The following is a 17,640-nucleotide window of genomic DNA, read 5'->3' on the forward strand; positions in this document are numbered from 1 at the left end:
CTACCCACATTCAGAGGAAGGACTGCAGGAGAGGAAACATATAAGAAAAACAACTGCTTGAACGCATGGGTCGGGGTGGACATGATTGAGGGTGTGGACTCGAAACTACCACACCAATGCAACTACCAACAATTTGGAAATTGGTCTTGATCAAGGACACATGACAAAACTAGTGGAAATGCGCATCGGCCATGGGTGGGGGGTTTGCGGGGTGGGGGGGGTTGAAGGGGAAAGGAGGAGCATGAATCATGTAACCATGTTAAAAATGAATATTAATAAATGTTAAAAAAATAGAAAAAAATAAAAAAAAGTTAACCAAAAAAAAAAATGCCTGCCCTTTGTTCCAGCCATACCATTGTTGGGTTTGTACCCCAAAGCGATCATAAATAAACAGACTTGTACGAAAATATTTATAGCTGCGCTTTTTGTGGTGGCAAAAACCTGGAAAAGGAGGGTATGTCCTTCAATTAGGGAATGGCTGAACAAATTGTGGTATATGCTGGTGATGGAATACTATTGCACTCAAAGGAATAATAAACTGGAGGAGTTCCAGGTGACCTGGAAAGATCTCTAGGAATTGATGCAGAGTGAAAGGAGCCGAGCCAGAAGAACATTGTACACAGAGACTGATATACTGTGGTAAAATCGAATGTAACAGACTTCTGTACCAGCAGAAAGCAATGACACAGGACAGCTCTCAGGGATTTATGGTAAAGATGCTACCCACATTCAAAGGAAGGACTGCCAGGAGAGGAAACATATAAGAAAAACAAGTGCTTGAACACATGCATTGGGGTGGACATGATTGGGGATGTGGACTCAAAACCACCACCCCAATGCAACTATCAACAATTTGGAAATAGGTTTTGATCAATTACACAAGCTAAAACCAGTGCAAATGTGCATCGGCCATGGGCGGGTGGGGTGCGGGGGGTGAAGGGGAAAGTAGGAGCATGAATCAATATTAATAAATGTTTAAAAAAATTTGAGGGGCAGCTGGGTAGCTCAGTGGAGTGAGAGTCAAGCCTAGAGACAGGAGGTCCTAGGTTCAAACCCGGCCTCAGCCACTTCCCAGCTGTGTGACCCTGGGCAAGTCACTTGACCCCCATTGCCCACCCTTACCACTCTTCCACCTATGAGACAATACACTGAAGTACAAGGGTTTAAAAAAAATTGAGTTCCAAATTCTGTCCCTCCTTCTTGTTTCCCTGCTCATTGGAAAAGCAAGTAATATATCAGCTGTAAATAGAAAGTCATGCAAATGAGGTACTAACACACACCTACCAAACTGATCAATATGACAGAAAAGGAAAATTATAAATGCTGGAGGGGGAATGGAAACAATTGGGACATTAATGAATGGTTGGTAGAGTTGTGATCTGATCAAAATAGTTTCAAGAATAATTTGGAACTAAGCCCAAAGGGCTCTAAAACTGTGTATACTCCTTGATCTAGGAATACCACTACTAGATCTTTATCTCAGAGTTTTTTTTCTTTTTTTTTAAGTAAAAGAACCTATTTACAAAACAGTATTTATTGCAGCTATTTTTGTGGTGCCCAAAAATTGGAAATTAAGGGGTTATCTATCACTTGGGGAATGACAGAACAAATTGTGATATATGGTTGTGATGAAATACAATGGTGCCATAAGAAATGATGATGGTCAAGATGATTTTGGAAAAATATGGAAAGGTTTACATGATGTGATGCAAAGTGAAGTGAGCAGAACCAGAAAAACCCAGTGTATTTTACACAGTGGAAGTAATATTTTTTACACAGTGGCAACAAAAAAATGAATAATGAATGACCTAGTTCTCAGGAATGCAATGATCTTACACAATCCCAGAGTCTTATGATGAAAAATGCCATCTGTCTTCAGAGTAAGAATGAATGGGGGGAGGGGGAAGCTGGATGGCTCAGTGGAATGAGAGCCAGGCCTAGAGACAGGAGGTCTTAGGTTCAAATCTGGCCTCAGACACTTCCCAGCTGTGTGACCCTGGGCAAGTCACTTAACTCCCATTGCCTAGCCCTGTAACAAATAAAATTAATATAGAAGGATATATATAAAAATGATATTAGGGTTTAAAAAAAAAGAATGCATGGAGGGGGCAGTTGGGTAGCTCAGTGTAATGAGAGCCAGGTCTAGAGACAGGAGGTCCTAGGTTCAAGTCTGGTCTCAAACATTTCCTAGCTGTGTGACCTTGGGCAGGTTACTAAACCCCCATGTCCTAGTTCTTGCCACTCTTCTGCCTTTGAATCAACACTATGTATTGATTTCTAAGGGAGAAATAAGGGTTTAAAGAAAAAAAGGAAGTAATAGAGTCTGAAGGCAGACCAAAACATATTACATTTTGCTTTCTTATTATTATTGTCAGAGTTCTTTCCCACAAAATGACTAATATGGGAAAATGTTCTATATAATTGTATATAAAAATCTGTTGTAGATTGCTTACCATCTCAGGTAAAGGGAAGAAGTGGTAAGGAGTAAGGGCGAGACGGTGTAAAGGAAGGAGAGAAATTGAAACCTCAATTTTTAAAGAAAACAGATGTTAAAATTGTTTTTACATGTAATTAGGGAAAATAAAATACTACTTTCAAAAGTCATGCAAAACATATTTCAATATTTTCCATGTTGAAAAAAAGAAACAAAAAAACAAGAAAGAAAGTTTAAAAAAGTATGCTTCTATCTGTACTCAAAGTTCTTCATTCTCTTTCAAGAAAGATAGTATTTTTCATCATGGATCCTTTGGAACATTTTACTGATCAAAGTAGCTATGTCTCTCACAATTCATTGTCATAATTTTGCTGTTACTGTGTACAATATTCTTCTGGTTCTGCCTACTTCACTTTGCATTAGTTCATATGTCTTCCCAGATTTTCTGAAACTATCCTCATCATTTCTTATAGCATAATAATATCTCATTGAAATAATATGCCACATCTACTTGATCGGCCATTCTTCAGTTGATGGTTATCCCCCCAAATTTCCAATTCTTTGTCACCACAAAAAAAAACACAAAGTTTTTTGTACAAATAAGTCCTTTTAGCTTTTCTTTCATATAATGATAATATATGCATAATCTTAAAGCTCTTTAGGCAGAGTGACAATTTTTTTCAAGAATAATAGGACAGGTTCACAAATACACCAATAGTGCATTAGAGTGGCTATTTTTCCTCATCCCCACTAGCATTTGTATTTTTCTTTTTCTGTCATATTAGCCAAGAGACATGGTACCTCAGAGTTCTTTTAATTTGTACTTGTCTTTTTCATATGTGATGATAGTGTTCTTTTTTCCCTTAAAACTCCCTGTTCATATCCTTTGACAATAAATTAACTGAAGTATGGTTCTTATTTTTATAAATTTGACTCCATTCTTTAAATATTTGAGAAATGATGTCTTTATCAGAGAAGTGTACTGCTTCCTGCTTGATTTTTAAGTTTGGTTGCATTAGTCTTGTTTCTGCAAAATATTTTTATTCTCATGTAATCGAAATTATTCACTTTACTTCCTATGACTGTGTTTCTCTCTTTTATGGTCATTAACTATTATCTTATCCAAAGAGAACTTTCCATTTCCCCCTTATACCTAAATCATGCACCCATTTTTACCTTATCTTGGTTTAATGTGTGAGATGTTAGTTTATGACTAGTTTCTGCCAAACTGTTGCACCAAATCTTGAAGTTAGATGGGGAAATTTGTAGGTAGAGGAGAGGAAGAAAAACATTACAGGGGCATGGGGCATACCTAATGAAGAGGAATAGTCAGAAGAATGAACTAGTATCCCATACAAGAAAAACCTTAACTCCACTGTTTGATCACATATTACAAGGTCTAGAGTAAAGAATATGAAAATTAGAAAGGTAAAAAGGAGCCTCATTGTGAAGATCTCTAAAAATCAAAAGTTGATTTTTTTAAAAATGCATATATGTGGAAGCACATTCACTAGGAAGGGAGACCTCCCTTCACTTCAATGTTTGAGGAAAAGCTCTGTTTTCATAGTTTTAAGCATGATTCTGTAGAGAAATCAGAAGATATGAAAGTCGATGACAGAACAGTAAACTCTTGCTTCCAGCAATATAGATTGGGGATTCTGAGAGAGGAATGGGCACACTGTAGCTCTAACCTAATCTCTACCTGTGAACAGGACCTCGTCTATAGAAAGGACCACTAAAACCAACTCCAGTTTCAGCTCTTGTCTAATACTCTCCCCAAAAGTGACATCCTCAGCCATTTACAGGATACCTGAGGTTGAGAACCTAGGTCTAAAAGTAATGCATTCCTGTCCTTGGCAGGGAAACTCCTTCATTTTATTTGAGTAATAACGAGGCAGAATGGGTGATTGCCAAATGAAAGGAACTCTCTCCTGCCCCAATTTCTTCTGTCATCTCACCTCCATTCACTTCAGTCCTACCCATCTTTTTTATTCCTGGCTTCTAGAAGGCCGTTTCTATCATCAATAAGCTTCCCTTCATTTTAGACTTCCTTCTCCTGTGTCTGTTCCATCTCTTAGCACCCAGAAGGACCTTGTATTCTTCTCAGCTAGGGCAATAGGAGGTATAACGGATAAACATTTAAATGCATCAGAAAGCCCAGAGTTCCAACACAGTCTTACATACTGGCGAGGTAACCCTGAGAAATTTACTTAATCTTTATTAACCTCAGGTTCCTTAACTGCAAAATTGGGATGTCAGGATCATTTAACTTACAGAAGTGTTGAACAGACAAAATGACTAGCACACAGTAGATGCTTAATAAATGTTTATTCCCTTTCCTTCTCACCATCCTCTTCTCAAAGACAATTCATCCCCAATCATCTAATGGAGTAAAGGATGTTCCTTTTCTTATTATATCTCTATGATAACACAGAGAGAGTTAAATATATTGCTTGCTTCCTATTTCCCCTTACTGACTCTTTTCTCTGCTATAGTCCATCACTCAGCAATCCTTTCTCTTTCTTTTCTAAATTTATTTGTAATAACTCAGATGAGATTCTGGCAGTGATCTTCTGACCTTCCAGGCATTCCCCAGGCTTTTTCATTGATGATGGATTTTACAGTCTTGTCCTCTCAAATATCACAGTCTCACTTTTTCAATTTCCTCAACTCCCACCATCTGCTTCTTTATTCTACCTTAGCCTCACAAGGAGAATCACACCTTTGATCTTATCATCACCAATATGATCCACTTTTATGACCATGAATTCACAAATTTCATTATCTAATCATAACTCACTTACAGTTCATAAGTCCCTCTGCCTCACTCCTAAATCTATTATTTTTCCCCACCACGACCTTAATTCTCCCTCACTCTATTAAGTAGGCTTTTGTTCCATCACTTTATGGATTTACTTTAATCTCTTCCCCAACATGATCCTATAGCTAAACATTTCAAAGGTATACAGCACTATTCACTCCTTGTCACTCCTCAACTGTGGATTGTACCTATGATATGCCCTATCCTAGTCTTTTGGCAGGCTCCTAAATTGTGAAGGATGATATCTTACGGTGGGCAACAAGATGGCACAGTGGATAGAGTGCTGGGACTAGCATAAAGAATAGAGTTCGAACACAGCTGTAGACACTTCCTAATAGTCTACCCCTTTGCAAAGCACTTAAAACTCTTTTCTGCTCCATTTTCTCACCTGTGAAAAGGGCAAAATGACAAATGTGGGAGGAGATGTGGAAAAGCAGATACTAACACATTGTTGGTAGAATTGTGAAGTGATCTAAAATTTTAGAGCATAACCTGAAATTATACTTAGTTATAAAACTGTATATACCTTTTGACCCAGTAATGCTACTATTAGGTTCATTAACTAAGGTGATTAAGGAAAAAGGAAATGAAACTATGTTCTAATGTACTTATAATAGTTCCCTTTGTGGTAGCAAATAAATGGAAATTGAAGGGATGTCCACAATTGGGGAATGACTGAACAAGTTACAGTACATAATTTTAATACAATACTATTACACCATAAGAAATGATGAATAAGATGTTCACAAAAGAAACCTGTGAAGACTTATGTGAAGTGAGCAGCACAAGGAGAACATTGTACACAGTAACAACAATAATGTATGATGATCAAATTAAATGATTTGTTTATTATAAGTAAGGCAAGGATTCAGGATAACTCCAAGGAACTCCTGATGAAAAAGGATATCTACTATCATAGAAGGAATGGAATCTGAATGCATATTGAACATGCCATTCTTCACTTTATTTCCTTCATGAATTTTCTCTACTATAAGCAATATGTGTCATTTCACAGGGAAATATGTATTATATTATAATACATATATAGTTTGTATTATATTACTCACCTTCTTGGTATAGGGGAGGGTTGGATGGGAAGAGAAAAAAGAATGAGACATATTTTTGGACATAGTTAATGTAAGAACTTGTTTCTTTTGGGCAAGCATGTTTATCATAATTCATAACATTTCTAACAAAACATTTGTATTATATTATTGTTACATATTTTAAATATACAACAATATTTTATATAAAAATAAATTTTAACTCACAAAAAAGAACATTAGCTTGTCAGAAGACCAATGTTAAGAGTCTAGATTTATTCATTTCTGTTCTCATAGCATATTACTCTGCTGAGCCTCAGTTTCCTCATCTGTAAAATGAGAAAAATAATATTTGCTTTGTCTGATTCTACCAGTTTGCTGTGATGGGGAAAAGGAGCTACAGAAGGAAATAGTAAACCAATTCGTATCTTTTTCAAGAAAATCCCAAATGGGGACAGGAAGAATCCAACAGGACTAAACAACAATAATAAATATCTTACAATGGTGGTGGTGTTTGGGTTCACAACAAATTAATGTTATCTAATATAAGCTGGGTGGCTCAGTGGATTGAGAGCCAGGCCTAGAGACTGGAGGTCCTAGGTTCAAGTCCGGCCTCGGACACTTCCAGCTGTGTGACCTTGGGCAAGTCACTTGACCCCTATTGCCCACCCTTACCACTCCTGGGCCAAGGATGGTCCCTAGCCCGGATGAAAAAGGAGGAGGGTTGGGCGTGGGGCTAGCAACCCCACCCTGTAAAAACTACATCTGCTAAAGAAACTGCAACCTAAAGTGGGGGCAGCTGGGCTAGCTCAGTGGATTGGGAGCCAGGCCTAGAGACGAAGGGTCCTAGGTTCAAATCCAGACTCAGACACTTCCCAGCTGGGTGACCCTGAGCGACTGTGTGACCCATTGCCTACTGGTTGTGGCCCTATGCTCCTAGAATGGAGTCCCAGGATAAAAAAAAAAAATATATATATATATATATATATAGATATAGATATATATATTAAGCTGGACCATCACTAGGGTGAAACAATCCTTTTAAGTATTCCCTTACAAATTCTCTATCACACTCTCCATAATAAGTATTCTAATTTCATTTTCTTTTCCTCCACCCTCTCATTAAATCTTCTACTACAACTTCATCTCATACAGCACTGAAAAAGGAAAGAGAATGAGCTTCTTCTTCTTCCTTATTCTGCTTTTCACCACTCAGTCTTGCTTTCTGATTCCAATTTGGTTTCTGACCTCATCACTAAAGAGAATTCCCTTGTCAAAGTTACTAATGATTTCTTAATTCCCAAATTTTATGGTCTTTTATCAGTCTTGATGTTTGTTTATATCTCTCCAGCATTTGACGAGATTGGCCACTGATTACTTTTTCTTTCTCTGTTTTTTTGATACAGTTCTCTATTATTTCTCATCCTATCTGTTTACTTTAAAAGCATAAGATAATGGTCCATATTCAAAAACTTGACTGTGGAGACACACAACATTAAATGTTATTTTGATCTGAGCCCAACTCTTTTGAGTCCTGCACCTCCTAGGGTTTCCATTACAATCTCTATGTAGATTATTCTCACATAGATTAGATCCATTTGGCTGTGATCTCTTTCCTCAGTTCTAATCCCACATCACTACCTAATGTTTTGGACATTATGAACTGTCTCATAACTGACTCAAATCAACATTTCTAAGACAGAACCTATTTTTACCAAAACTAACACCTCTTCTGACCTGCTTTTCTTTAAATTGAATATTCTTTCAGTCATCTAAATTCACAAATTCTTAATCATGACTGAACCCTATGTTGACTCATTCTACATATTAATTAGTTGCCAATTATAGGTTCATAACAACTCATATCTGTCCTCTTTTCCCTATTTAGAGGGCAATAATAGCTGAATTCATATTTGAGCTCTCTGTTCTGTTTTTCTATTTCTTTCCTCTTGCACTCTCTCCTCCCATTCTTTTCTTTCTCCTTCTCTCCTTCTTTCTTCTTATCTTTGTCTTCGTATTTCTCCCAACATAAGTTTCTTTAAGTATAGGCCTGGTTATATTTGTTACTTTGAACAACATTTTTTCAATGGCCTCCTATTGCTTAACAAGTAAAGTTCACATTATTTTTTAGCCTTTTTCTTACAGGATTAATCTCCATATACTTTATGCCTCAGACAAATTGCATCAGACATATTCCTTAAACATCTCTCTGCCTGTGTTTCTTATGTTCTCATTTTTTTCCTTCCTGCTTCTTGTTCTATTGAATTCTTCCACATCAGTTAAAGCTGTTATGAGGAAATTTTGAGGAAAGGTGTGGTATAAGGAAATTTGAAAGGAGGATGTTGGAGATTTGCTAAGTGGGTAACCTCTGGCTCTATGGCAGTTTTGGGCAATTTTAAAAGCGGTCCTGACTCATCTGTTTAACTATTATAAGGCATCTGATTCAAAACAAGAAAATGATAACAAGGAACTAGTTGAGAACATAAAACTACTGTTCCAAGTGTTGAGGCAATTACATGAAGGGAATGAACTCAATAAGCATACCATCTTACAACTTGAAATCGTAGAATCAAAATTTTTTTGGGAAAAAGGAAACAGAGAAAGATCAACCAATACAGAATGCAGTGGTCTCTGTCCTACCAATAGTAGACAGGACTATTGTGCAACCTGGAGAGGGGTTGGTGATGTCAAAACATACAAGGCATTCACTCCTAGTGATATGGAGGTTTTAAAACGCCGTTTTCCCAGATTCTATGAAAAACCTTACAAAAGTCTAAAAGAATTAAAGCGGGTGTTCACACTTTTTAACCCTAGTTTCGACGATGTTGAATTTCTTTTGGGGAAATTTTACACTCCCTCGGAAAAGGAAAAATTCCTGACCGAAACTAGAACCAACCCAAATTTAGAATCATGGCAGATTCTATAAATAGGTATTGGAATGCAAGGGGGCATATATGAAGTTGCTATGAGAATTTCACAGAGGTGCAAAATTTGTATGCATTACAACCAGAAAATCACAAAAGTTCATAGTCTGGGAGGAAAACCTTTAGCTTACACACCATTTGAATGCTTACAAATTGATTACATCACAATGCCAAGGAGTAATGGTTATAGATATGCTTTAGTAATAGTGGATAGATTAACTAAATGGCCAGAAGCTTTTCCAGCAAAGCGTAACACCTCAGCTTTTGTTGTGAAAATCTTACTAAGAGAATTAATACCTAGATTCTCTATACCATTACATATTGCATCAGATTCTGGGTCCCATTTCGCAAATAAGATTCTAGCTACAGTTTATGAAATATTAGGAATTAAGAGACATCTACACTCAATATTTAGGCCACAATCTAGTGGGCAGATTGAATGAGTGAATAAAAGTCTAAAAAATCTTATAGCAAAATTATGTGCAGAATCTCATATGAAATGGCCTGATGCATTGCCATTAGCACTATTCCACCTAAGAAGCCAACCCAACAGCATCACACATATTTCACCATTTGAAATGCTGTATGGACATCCACCATTCCATGGCAAAGCACCTCAGAGCATTCGCAAATTATCACACCTAGGTATGGAATGCAAGCTATATGAATATATCAAATTGCTCAAGCAACGATTAAATCAACTTCACAAATTAGGCTTGATACATCAAAGAGTACCTTTTGATTTTGATCTACACAACTTCCAACCCGGAGATTATGTTTATACCAGAAACTTCGCTAGGAAGACTGTGTTAGAACCCAAATGGCTTGGACCTTTCCAAATAATATTAACAACTCCAAGTGCAATCCAAATTGAAGGAAAAGATCCGTGATTCCATGTCACCCATGTCAAGCCAGCTAAAGACATGTCCCTACAACAACAACCACAAGACCCAGAAACTATGCATAACAAAGATCAATTAGCACCAACTGAACAATCAAGCAAGTCCTCAGTAAATCCAAAATCTATTCATAAGACCATAGAAACAGAGCAGCAAACAGAACAACAATCAGAGCATGAATCAGAAGCAGAAGTAGACCAAGAACCAGTAAACAATCAGATTTTACACCCAAATGATTATCCCAATCTCGATCACTTAGAGGAATCATCTGTAAATAATTATGATAATGAAAAAGAATCAATGAAGGAAGAAGACACAACATTTAATTTGCAATCAATACCAGATCTAGAAACTGATGACGATGAATGAATGAAAGCACAAAGACTTAATCACGAACTTTTATTTTTTGGTTACCTATAATAATCATCTTTATTAAAATCATAAAAAAAAAGAAGAGAAAAAATCACATATGATAGACATTTAAAAATTTGTTCCTGACACAAGTCAGAAGGTGACAAGTGCTGGTGCATCAAAGCAACACAAATCAGAAGTTGACAAGCGCGGGTGCATCGAACATCTCACTTGTTGCTGACTATGCAGATCTTCACGAGGACCGCAAACCTGAGAACTACAAAGACATCTTTGACTAAATACATCTATCGTGAAGAGGACATCCACACTGTGAAGAGGAACATCGAATCAGCGTGGGACACATGTATTTGGAAAAGAGATAACTTACACCCAACAGAATTCTCACTGCACACAACACTAGATTTCATCCAAGCAGTACATGCTAATTGCAAAAGAATTCCGGTGGAGTAAGTATGTAACACGTCATTACACGGATAAGTCAATAGACAACACATAAAACATTTTCCTGACTTCACATTTACATGTGAAACATAAACGTTTACTTAAGAGAGAAGGGTATATCTGCCTTAGTAAAAGAAAGTCTCTTACTATGGTACAGACACCGTTTTACTCAAATCACCTGACATGTCATGTACATATCTAATTTTGATTATTAACCATTAGCAATAAGTTTACTAACACACAGGGACAATTTAGTTAGTTTAGTAAGTTAGTACAGGGACAGATCTTTCTAAAATTTTCTTTGTAAATATTGTACATAACAAAGGTCTATGGTTTAACCAATAGACTTACAAAAGATATAGGCTTACTTATTATTACTAACATTTCTAACATAGGCATAAGTGTACTAACCTATTCATACACTAACTTTAGCAAGAGAACTACAATTTAGAAGCATATTTTGAAAAAAACTTGCAAAACTTTTCTTAGTTAATATTATCTGAGTAGTTCATAAAATTAGGTAATGCATAGATAGAATTCATTACTTTGTTCTAGTTAGCAAAAATTAGCCTTAAAAATGTGTGAATGTTTAAAATGTAATTTATTTTCCTTTCTGTTCAAAATTTTTTTGGAAAAAAATGAAATCCCCATTAGTTGTAGCATAGTTTAGGAGATAGCAACCTTTTATTATTTTGCAAACTTAGTTAGGGATAAGAGCTTAGTAAGAATTTAGCTTAGTATAAGAGTAGTAATCCCTTAGACTTTAGTTACTATTAAAATAGTGCTAGTTGCACATTTTGAAAGGAAAAGGGGCATTTGTAGTATACAGAATTGGGGTCATATAGTTTTTTCTAGCTTTGGCTGAGTTCCAAATGCTGTTAGGAATCTTGAGGAAAGGGGCAGTTGGCTGGATCTTCCGTGGAGGGAGGTTGTGAATGAGCCGAGGTGCTTTGATTACCTAGCTTTAATATTGAAATTTAGCCTAGCTTTGATATATTTACTTAAGAAATTATTATTTTAGATAAACCCTTTATATCTTCCTTTCCTAATACCATCCCTGCCTTCCCTCCCTTACCTTATATGTCTGTGGAGTTAATAAGGAGAGTAATTAGAGAGGAGTTAAATCTGTGAAGAGTTACCTGATTGACAGCATTAGTTATAGTTAGTCAGTCATCATTTATTCCCTTTAGATAGTAATAGCACTTAGTAAAGCTGAGTTTAAAGGCAGGTCCTTACTCAGACTCCATCTTTGCTTCCCTTCCCCCACCTGAGGTTCCTGAGACAACTGATAGGGCTTTCCTTTGATCCACCTTCCTAACAAACATCCTTCAAACAAAATAAACCCTTTTGTGTTTCAACAGCCCTATTAGTATAATTTGTCTGTTAGTTATCAAGAGGGAAGAAGAGGGAAAGAGACAACATACTCTGGGCTTAGAGGGAAGCTGGGGCATCCATCTTGAAGGAAGGTGTTACTTCAAAACAGGTCCCTTCCTGTGAAATTAACTAAAGCCTGTTTGTTAATTTCAGTCTAGTCTATTTCCCTCAGCTTGTGTTTGAGTCTCAGTCCCAGTCTGTAAGCCTGTTGTGTTTGTCTGTTTAGGTTAACTTCTCTTTTCCCTGAAGATCTCTGTTTCCCTTCTGTGTTATACTCCTGACTTCAGTCCTATTATACCCTGAATCTCCTTTAATCCCAGCCTACCTGTAACCGAGATTACCCACTTAGCAAATCTCCAATATCCTCCTTTCAAATTTCCTTATACCACACCTTTCCTCAAGATTCCAAACCCCTAACAGCTTTTGGAATTCAGCCAAAGCTAGAAAAAACTATATCACCCCAATTCTGTATACTACAAAGCTAAGATCAAAAGTTTACTTCTCCATCAAGCCTCCTTTGGTAGATTGTTCTTCTCCTACCCCAATTCCTTTTTCTGGTCTTCTTCTTCTTCCTGGTCTTGGTACTGTTCCTGATCCTCCTTCTCTTTCTCCCCATAATCCCTGGCATTTATAGAGAATTTAAAGTTTGGAAAGGTACTTTACATAGAGTATCCTCATGAGAATACTGTGCTATGGGTGTTTTTTATTATTCCTATTTTATAGATGCAAAATATAAAGTTATAAAGGAGTTAAAAAACAAGTCTAGCTAGGCTCACAAACATAGAAATGTCAAAATTACTATGTAAACTACAGTCTTCCTTATTCCTATTCAAACACTTTATCCATTAAACAATATTGTCCTTCATTACACTCCAGTGACTACTCATTCCCCAAGGCTTGGATGGCAATCAACTTTGCAAATATGCAATGCACTTACTAGGGGAGTATTATGAATGATTTTTCAAATTACTATGGCACAAGTTACAAGTGAATTACTAAATACAAACATGTATTTGTAACACATGTCCCTCTCATAGACTGGGACTATATCTTATTTAATCTTCTTTGGCCTAGTGCCACTATCACCTGACTCAAAAAATCTAGCTTATTGCCCTGTATTAACCAGGTAATTTTTTAAAAGTTCTCAGAAATGAACTGAATTGAAAAAAATCTATAAAAGAGTAAAAAAGAAAAACATTCATGATGTTGAAAGGTAATCTAGTATTAAAGGGTTGACAAATAGAAATACATGACCCAAAGTAGAAATCATAGATGAAATATCACCTTTAGATCTAAATAATTAATATAAGGCTCTACTTGTGGAGGGTAAATTACAGTCATTTTAAAAGAAAGAACAGAAGTTTTAAAAAATCCACATTTATTCACTCAAGTTATTTCATTTTAAAACTTTTATTAATATTTCCTATTTTTCATAAGAAATTATATTAACATCTCAATTTATCCCTTCTTTCTCTACTTATTCAGAAAGGGATTCATTCTTGAGGGGAGATGTCTATGCTTTCCCAAAGGAATCCTGCCCTCTTTTTACAGAAATCTGTTTTTTGAACATAGTCCAAATACTTTTGAGTAAGCCTCCTGTAACTTTCATTTTCTCTTAGTCTACATCTATGGCTGGTCCACTAACCAAATTGCTTGTAATAAGACTGAAAGTAGTTCCCTTCATGATCTAGCGGGCATTTAGCAAGCAAGCTACAAATGCTTAGATATTCATCAATATGGATAAAGGTGTCCTTGGCAGAAGAATTATCTATTAAAAATATTAGACCACTGGAATTTAGTCCCTGATGTACTCGGAAATTAATTTCAATTTAGGTTGTTCTCATTGTTATAGTAAAATTGATTGTTTTAATGGGCCAAGCCTCTCCATTAGCAATATTTTTATTATGGGCATAAATGAATATAAAATATAATTAAATCTAAATTAATTTAATGCCTAGAATAACTTAAAACTCATTCATTTTTACCAACATCAAACTCCACCACTAAACAAAGTTTCAAATCTTCTTGATTACAATTTTTAAAACCATAAACTTCATTTAAAAATTTTAGTTTAAATCTAATCTTCCTATCACTAAAACCAAAATCATTTTCTACATTTACATTACCAAATGGTTTTTGATGGCTACGAAAGGGAAATGTGCTACAAGAGAGACTAGATAATTTAGGAATAATGAGATGAATGAAAATTGTTTAAGCACTAATAAAGTTATGGCATAATAACAATAATGTCATATTGAAAAATCAACATTGCCCATCAGATAACTCTCAACACTAGATATTCATTAGAGGAAAACTAGAAAGTAGATAATAAAGCTTGCTAGAATAAAACAAAATATCCCCCCTCAGGGACAGAAATCTATCAGTAGTTCATTACCTGGAGACTAATTTCCTTTCCTAGTATCACACCTGTGTGCTTTCATGGAGTGCTTCCAATGGAAGTAAACACAAAGTACAACACAGGAGTTATCATTTCACCTTCATGATGCCTTTGCCACAAATAAGGCAATCTCCCTCTGATTGCTGTGTCCTAGCTGAACAGCTTGTTGCTGTTCTTCCAAACATTCTACAGCTGTGCTGCAATAACCACAAATCACACCCTGGCATCAAATCAACAAATATTTATTGAATGCCCACTATGTGCAAGATACCCTGCAGGGAAATTGGACTTGCAGAGTTGGGATACCCTTTTTGAATTTTTTTTCCTGTTCCAACAAAGGGTCTTGCCCTTTAAAATCAATATCAAAATAAAAGAATTAAAAATAACTCAAAGAAAAGGTGTATAAAATCAGGCTTTAGTAAGATTCTGCTTACCAGAGATACCAGAGAATCTTACTCATGGGTCGCAGGATATTGACTGTACACATCTCTAAATCATGACCTTGTCAGTCAGTCAGTCAATAAGCATTTATTTATTACCTGGTATATGTAAGGTGCTATTCTAAACATTGAGGATACACAGAAAGGCAGAGGATAATGCTAGCTGAAACTCCAATCTAATAATGGAGACAACAATGAAAACCATACAAAAAATTATAAGCATCCACACACTCAGTCCTTCTTCGAATGTTGACTATCTGTATGACATTGAACAAATCATTTAAGAGTACCAGATTATGGATCTGTAAAGTAATTGAGGAGGGGAGTAGAGAAAAAGACAATATTGAATGAGATGGACTATGAGTTCCCTTCCAATTCTAAATATATGATCTTATGATCACTGAACTCTGTAAATCATAATCCCCCCAAAAGTTTATTGGCATTTAGTCTACTTGTTTTTTGTTTGTTTGTCTTGGTTATCTCTGACTCTTGACTATGACTTGCCATGCCCCATTCCCATTTCCACAACTCACCCTCTAACTAGAACCATGATTCTGATATCTGTTTCCTTTTTCTTTTTTACCACTTATCTCTGTACACAAGTAACATTTGAAGGATTTATTTATAATAAGGTTAATTTGCACAAAAGGAAAAGAATATTAGTTTAATGGAAAGATGGATGATAAGTTCTCTTGTGGGAGGGGAAAAGTGAAGATAATTATTTTTGTTTCCTTGTAATTGTTTTTGCAATATAATGCCACTTTTAATAGTAGATTATAAGCAGGAACTGAACCTCATACCTCTTCTAAGGGCAAAACTGGGGATCAGAAAAAGAAACCTGCTCCAATGATTCTAAATTTCAGGATTGATTTAGGTACTGTTGAGTAGTTTTCTCTCTTTTTTTTTTAACCTAAGGGCAATAAGTGACATCATTTGAAAATATATTCAGTCATCTATTCTCAAGCTAAAACTATAAATATTTTCAAGGTCACCATACTATAGCTTATTTGCCAATATGTGTTGCAAAAGATGAATAGAGAAATTTTCTTTTAAAAATCAATGTATGTTCCGGGTTAAGATGGCAGCAGAGTAAGAAGCAGCTCTTAACCTCTCCTGACCGAAAAACACAAAACTCCTCAAGGGGACATAAAAACAAGTCCAGATGAACGGAGGAACCCCCACAACAGGGCACAGCGTGGAAGGTACGTGGAATCCAGGCATTTCCATGCTATAAAAGGGTGAAACAGCCCTCAGGAAATCGCGGGCTGAGTAACCACCCCACCCCCACCCCCTCCAGACACAACACCTGTGGCTCAGAAGCCAGCTAAAAAGAAATAGAGCAAGTTTGGGGCACCCATTGAGTCATTGGCAGCTCCGGGGCCTGTTCCTGAGAGCAGCAAGACTTAGGACCCCATTAAGCCAAAGAATGCAAGCTAAATCTGAGTGCGCGGGAGCAGGACGCAGGGCGCACAGCGCAGGCTGAGCAGAACTCAGGCACTGAGGAGGCTTGGGTGGAGGCAGACACAGCCAGGAACTAAAGCCTAAGTGGGGAACCAGTGTGGACAGGTATACGACTGTGGAAGCAGCGCCCTGAGACTTGTAAAGAAACCTCTGGCAGAAGATCAAGCAAGGGGGCCCACCAGGGGGCTTGACCTTGGAAAAAACCAGAACTCAGACCTCAGGAGCCAATAGATCGCGGTCAGACACTGAGCGCGAGGATAAATCTGAGAAGCTGCTGGGGTAATGATGGCTACTCAGCCTCAGGAAGTTCAGAAGAGAAAGAATAACAACAAGAAAAAGAAGTCTTTAACACTCGACAGCTTTTACACAGAGAAAATACAGACAACCAAGCAAACAGAGGAGGAGAACAAACAACCATCCAGACACTCCCCAAATAAGGAAAACTCCTCACAAGCTATGGAAGAGTTCAAAATTGAGATTTTGAGGAAAATGGAAGAGATCTGGCAAGAAAATCACTGTTTAAAAGGTAGAATCATGCAATTGGAAAGTGAGGCTCAGAAATCAAATGAACTGATAAGCAAATTGAACTCCAGAATTGACCAGATTGAAAAGGAATACCAGAAGATTATGGCCGAAAACCAAAAGATTATAGCTGAAAATCAATCCCTAAAGGCTAGAATTGAGCAAGTAGAAACTAATGATCTCTCAAGACAACAAGAACAAATAAAACAAAGCCAAAAGACTGAAAAAATAGAAGGAAACATGAAATATCTCAATGAGAGAGTGACAGACCAAGAAAACCGGTCTAGAAGAGACAATTTGAGAATAATCGGTCTTTCAGAAAAACCAGAAATTAATAGAAACCTGGACTCCATACTAACAGAAATAATTCAGCAAAATTGCCCTGAAGTCCTACAAGAGGGCAACATAGACATTGAAAGGATCCATAGAACACCCAGTACATTCGATCAAGAAAGGAAAACACCAAGAAATATCATTGCAAAATTCAAGAGTTTCCAAGCAAAAGAAAAAA

The 17,640-nt window shown here is 36.6% G+C and overlaps 1 protein-coding gene across 1 annotated transcript in view; it reads right to left on the reverse strand.

Annotated features, from left to right (window-relative positions):
* Positions 1-17,640, reverse strand: part of GPC5 (glypican 5) — a 1,030,679-nt gene that overhangs the window by 223,012 nt on the left and 790,027 nt on the right. The window lies entirely within an intron of this gene.

Source organism: Gracilinanus agilis, chromosome 3, assembly GCF_016433145.1.
Source record: "Gracilinanus agilis isolate LMUSP501 chromosome 3, AgileGrace, whole genome shotgun sequence".
Taxonomy (NCBI): Eukaryota; Metazoa; Chordata; class Mammalia; order Didelphimorphia; family Didelphidae; genus Gracilinanus; species Gracilinanus agilis.